This window comes from Meles meles, chromosome 1 (genome assembly GCF_922984935.1).
Source record: "Meles meles chromosome 1, mMelMel3.1 paternal haplotype, whole genome shotgun sequence".
In the NCBI taxonomy this organism is placed as follows: domain Eukaryota; kingdom Metazoa; phylum Chordata; class Mammalia; order Carnivora; family Mustelidae; genus Meles; species Meles meles.
This window is the reverse complement of record NC_060066.1, coordinates 153,902,621-153,908,620: the sequence shown is the minus strand read 5'-3', so window position 1 is coordinate 153,908,620 and position 6,000 is coordinate 153,902,621.

Here is a 6,000-nt window from a genome sequence, read left to right as displayed (position 1 = left end):
ATCCTCATCAACACTTGTTCCTTGTGTTTTTGATTGTAGCCATTCTCACAGGTGAGAGGTGGCATCTCATTGCGGTTTTGATTGCATTTCTCTGATAATGAGTGATGTTGAGCATCTTTTCATGTGTCTGTTGGCCAACTGTATGTTTTCTTTAGAAAAATGTTCACTTCTCCTGCCCATTTTTAAATTGGATTGTTTTGAGTTGTGTAAGTTCTTTATATATTTTGGAGACTAACTCGTCTTTGGAAATGTCAGTTACAAATGTGTTCTACCATTCAGTAGGTTGTCTTGGTTTTTTTTTTTGTTTGTTTCCTTTGATGTACAGAAAACTTTTATTTCGACGTAGTCCCAACAGTTTATTTTTTGCTTTTATTTCCCTTGCCTCAGGAGACATATCTAGAAAAAGGTTGCTCTGGCCAATGTTAGAAATATTACAGCCTGTGCTCTCTTCCAGCATTTTTGTGGTTTTAGGTCTACATTTAATCCTTAATCCATTTTGAGTTTATTTTGTGTATGGTGTAAGTCAGTGGTCCAGTTTTAGTCTTCTGCTTGGAGCTGTCCAGTTTTTCCAGCACCCATTTGTTGAAGAGACTGTCTTTTTCCCATTGCATATTATTTTCTCCTTTGTCAAAGATTAATTAACCTAATAATTGTGGGTTTATTTCTGGGCATTCTATTCTATTCCGTTGATCTGTGGGTCTTTTTCTGTGGCAGTACCATACTGTATTGATTACAACAGCTTTATAGTATATATTGAATTCTGGAATTGTGATATCTCTAGCTTTGTTTTTCTTTTTAAGATTGTTTTGGCTATTTAGAGTCTTTTGTTGTTCCACATAATTTTTTAGCATTGTTTGTTCTAGTACTGTGAAAATGTTGTTGCTATTTTGACAGAGATTGCATTAAATCTGTACATTGCTTTTGGTTGTATGGACATTTTAACATTTGTTCTTCTAATCCATGAGCATGGGATATCTTTTTATTTGTTTGTTTCTTCTTCGTATCTTTCATCTGTGTGTTACAGTTTTCAGAGTACAGGTCTTTCACCTCCTTGGCTAAGTTTATCCTAGATATTTTATTATTATTGGTGTAATTGTAGATGAGATTGTTTTCTTAATTTCTCTTTCTCTTGCTTCATTATTAGTACATAAAAATACCACAGATTTCTTTACATTTATTTTTATCCTGAAAACTTACTGAAATCATTTATCAATTCTAGAGATTTTTAGTAGAGTTTTTAGGGCTTTCTGTACATATTATCATGTTGGGTGCAAATAGTGTGAGCTTTACTTCTTCCCTACCAGTTTGGATGTCTTTTATTTCTTTTTATTATCTGATTGCTGTGGTCAGGACTTATGTTTAATAGTGGTGAGAGTGGACACCTCTGTCTTATTCTTGACCTTGGGGGAAATGCTCTCAGTTTTCCAACATTGAGTATGATATTAGCTGTGGTTTTTTTCAAAGATGTATGTTGAGGTGTGTTCACTCTAGCCTACTTTGTTGAGAGTTTTGCTTTTTTTTTAAAGATTTTATTTTTATTATTTATTTGACAGAAAGAAATCACAAGAGAGGCAGGCAGAGAGAGGGGAAGGGAAGCAGGCTCTCTGCTAAGCGGAGAGCCCGATGTGGGACTCGATCCCAGGACCCTGAGATCATGACCTGAGTTGAAGGCAGCAGCTTAACGCACTGAGCCACCCAGGCGCCCTGTTGAGAGTTTTTATCATGAATGGATTTTGTACTTTGTCAAATGCTTTTTATGCTTTTTTCTTCTTTACATGTTTGGTAGAATTCACCGGTGAGGCTGTCTGGCTCGGGACTTCCTGTTCACTGATAGTTTTGTGATTATTGATTCAATTTCATTGCAGGTAATTGGCCTGTTCACATTTTCTGTTTATACCTGATTCAATTTTGGGAGGTTATATATTTCTAGGACTTTATCCATTTCTTCTAGGTTGCCATTTTGGGGGCATATATTTTTTTCATAATATCTCTTAAAATCTTTTGTATTTCTGTGGTATCAGTTGTTATTTCTCCTCTTTCATTCATGATTTGAGTCCTGTTTTTTATTAGTCTAGTTAAAGCCTTATTGATTTTGTTGATCTTTTCAAAGAAGCAGCTCCTCATTTCATTGATGTTTTATTGTTTTTTATTTTCTATTTTGTTTATTTCAGCTCTGATCTTTATTATTTCCTTCCTTCTGCTAGTTTTGGACTTTTTTGCTCTTCTTTTTCTCATTCCTTTATGTGTAAGATTAGTTTTTTATTTGAGATGTTCCTTGCTTCTTGAGGTAGGCCTGTAATGCTATAAACTTCCTTCTTAGAACACCCTTTGTTGTATCCCAAAGATTTGGGACTGTTGTGTTTCCTTCTTTCCTTCCTTTCTTCTTTCCTTCCTTCTTTCGTTTTATTTGAGAGAGAGAGAGAGAGCATGAGTGGAAAAAAGCAAAAGAGGGAGAGAATATCCAAGCATACTCATGCTGAGTTTGAGCTAATGCAGGGCTCAACCTCATGATCCATGAGATCAGGACCTGAGCTGAAACCAAGAGTTGGACACTTAACCAACTGAGCTACCCAGGTGGCCCAGGACTGTTGTGTTTTCATTTTCATTTGTCTCCATATATTTTTTAATTTCCTCTTTGATTGGTTGGTTGACCCATTCATTGTTTAGTAGCATTTTATTTAACCGCCTTGTGTTTGTGTTCCTTCCATATTTTTTCTTGTGGTTGATTTCTAGTTCATTGTGTTATAGTCAGAAAAGAGGTATGGTATGACTTTTATCTTTTTGAATTTGTTGAGACTTGTTTTGTGACCTAACCTGTGATTTCTTCTGGAGAATGTTCCATGTACACTTGAGAAGAATGTGCACTCTGCTGTTTAGGATGCAGTATTTTGAATATATCTGTTAGATCCATCTGGCCTATTGTGTCACTCAAAGCCACTGTTTCCTTGCTGATTTTCTGTTTGGGTGATCTATCCATTGCTTTAAGTGGGGTGTTGAAGTCCCCTACTATTACTGTATTATTATTGATCATTTCCTTTATGTTTGTTATTAGCTCCTCTATGTATTTGGGTGCTCGCATGTTGGGTGCTAAAACATTTACAATTGTTATACCTTCTTGTTGAATTGCACCATTTATGGTTTTGTAGTATCCTTCTTTGTTCCTTGTTACCATCTTTATTTTAGTCTATTTTATCCAATATAAATATTGGTAACCCAGCTTTCTCTTTACTTACATTTTCATGATAAATATTTTTATATCCCTTTGCTTTAAACCTATAAGTATTTTAGGTCTGAAGTGAGTCTCTTATAGGTAACATATAGATTTAGCTTTTTTTTTTTAAATTTTTATTTATTTGACAGACAGAGGTTACAAGTAGGCAGAGAGGCAGGCAGAGAGAGAAGGAGGGGAAGTAGGCTCCCCACTAAGCAGAGAGCCCGATGTGGGGCTCGATCCCAGGACCCTGGGATCATGACCTGAGCTGAAGGCAGAGGCTTTAACCCACTGAGCCACCCAGGTGCCCCTAGATTTAGCTTTTTTATCCATTCTGTCACCTTATGTCTTTTGATTGGAGTATTTAGTCCATTTACATTCAAAGCAATTTTTAATATATGTGTATTTATTGGTTTTTTGTTAGTTGTTTTATGGTTATTTTGGTAGTTCCTCTCTGCTCCTTTCTTCTCTTGCTGTCTTCTCCCATGATTAGTTTTCTTTAGCAAAATTCTTGGATCTCTTTATTTTCTGCATATATAGTACTATTTTTTGATTTGTGGTTACCATTTTATATATATCATCTTCTGTATATAGCTGTCTATATTAAGCTGATGGTTGTTTAATTTTGAACTCATCCTTTACTGTTTTCCTCGCCATGTTTCAGATATTTGGTTCATATTTTGCATCCTTTTGTGTTTCTCTTGCCTGATTTTTAATATATACTTTTTTGTGTGCTTCATATTTTCTTACTCTTATTTATAGCTTTTGTTTTTCACTTGCAGAGTTCCTTTAACATTTCTTGTAGGGATTATTTAGTAGTCATGAATTCCTTTAATTATGTTTGTCTGGAAAACTCTTTATCTCTCCTTCTATTCTGATTGATAACCTTGCTGCATAGCGTATTCTTGGCTGCAAATTCTTTCCTTCCAGCACTTTGAATATACCATGGCCCTCTCTTCTGGCCTGCAGTTCCTGCTAAAAAATCAGCTGATTGCCATATGAGGTTTCCTTTGTATGTAATTGTTTTCTCTTACTGCTTTTAAAATTCATTATCACTACTTTTTGCAATTTAAATTACAATGTGTCTTGGTGTGGACCTCTTTGGGTTGATTTTGTTGGGTGCTCTCTGTGCCTTCTGGATATGAATTTCTGTTTCCTTCCCAAGATTGAGGGAATTTTTCAGCCATTATGTCTTGAAATACATTTGCCGCCTTTTCTCTCTCTTTTCCTCCTGGGATATGTATGATGTGAATGTTACTATTCTTGATAATGTCACTGAGGTCCCTAAGTCAATTTTTAGTTATTATTATTTTCTCTCTTTTTCACCTTGATTGCTTCCCATTACTCAGTCCTCTAGGTCACTGATCAATTCTGCTTCCTCTGTTTTACTACATGCTCCATTTATTGTATTGTTAATTTTAGTTATTGAGTCTTCATCTATATTCATTAATTTTTATGTTTTCTCTTTGTTAAGGGTCTCACTGAGTTCCTTCACTCTTCTCTCAAGTCCAGAAAGTACCTTTATGACCATTACTTTAAATTCTCTAGCAGGCATATAACTTACCTCCATTTGAAGTCTCTTGCTGTGATTTTGTCCTGTTCTTTTATTTGAGATATATACTTCTGTCTCACTTTGTTTAGCTCTCTGTGTCTGTTTCCATGTGTTAGGAATATTAGCTGTCTCCTGTTCCTGAAAGTAGTGACCTGCAGTGCAATGTCACCCATTCCCCAGAACCTGGTGCTTCAGAAGTGGCTCCTATGTTGTGTGCATCTTGCTGTTATGGCTGAGCTGCATTTTCCTTTAGTCCAGTCATTTGAGAGAGCTCCCTTTCCCTTTTGTGGGCAGTGTTTGGACCCTGTGTCATCAGTGGGCCAGTCTGGGGCTGCCTTGGACTTCGGTTGCATCAGTCTAGTTAGCAATTTGCCAGAGATGCTGTAGCACTGAACTGCAAGGTGCTTTCCCTTGTTTTCCTGAGAAGCTTTTGTTGGTAGGGGGCCCACAGTCAGACCAGAAGTCTGCCCCCTTGCTAGGGCTGCAGTTGAAATGGTGGTTATCTTATCCTCTCCCTAGGGCAGGAATCACTTTGGAGAGCTTCTGACCCTTGTTGGGTGGATGCACACTGCCAGAATCCTTCAGCAAATGATGTAATGGAGGGGGCAGGTCTGCAGGAGATTGCAGGGACAGAGTGCACAATATTAGCAAGGTTTGGACAGATCTGCTGTGGGACGGGAACTGGAGCTGCTTTAGAAACTCTTGGCACAGGGTTAGAGGGGGCAACTCCACAGGAGAGGGTGGAATCAGGGTGCACGGTGCCAGCAAGGTATATAGTTTTGCTATGGGAAGGTACCTGAGGCTGTCAGGCAAACTCTTGCTGGATTAGAGGGGATGAATCCACAGAAATGTGCAGTGGTGGGGCACACTGTTCATAAGCAAGGTAGAAAGTGTGGACACTATGCTTATTCTTGCAGGCTTCTGTGCATCTAGACTAGGAGTCAGGGAAGGGAAATGGCACCCTCCAGAAATTTTATTCTCAAAATCTCTCAAAGATCCTTCTCCCTCCAGCACACATACTGAGTATAGTAAACAAATCTCCCTCCTGTACAGCCCAGACTTTTTCACACTGCAGCATCTGTGCAGCATCTCTGTGGGGATATTTGTTGTGCTGTCTCTTTAAGGGTAGGGACTCAGATTCTTATTGCCCTCCTAGCTCTCCCAGAGGCCAGCCTGCTGATTTTTAAAGTTACAGAGTTTAAGCTCCACTGATTCTAAGACTCAGAAAATCTACCCC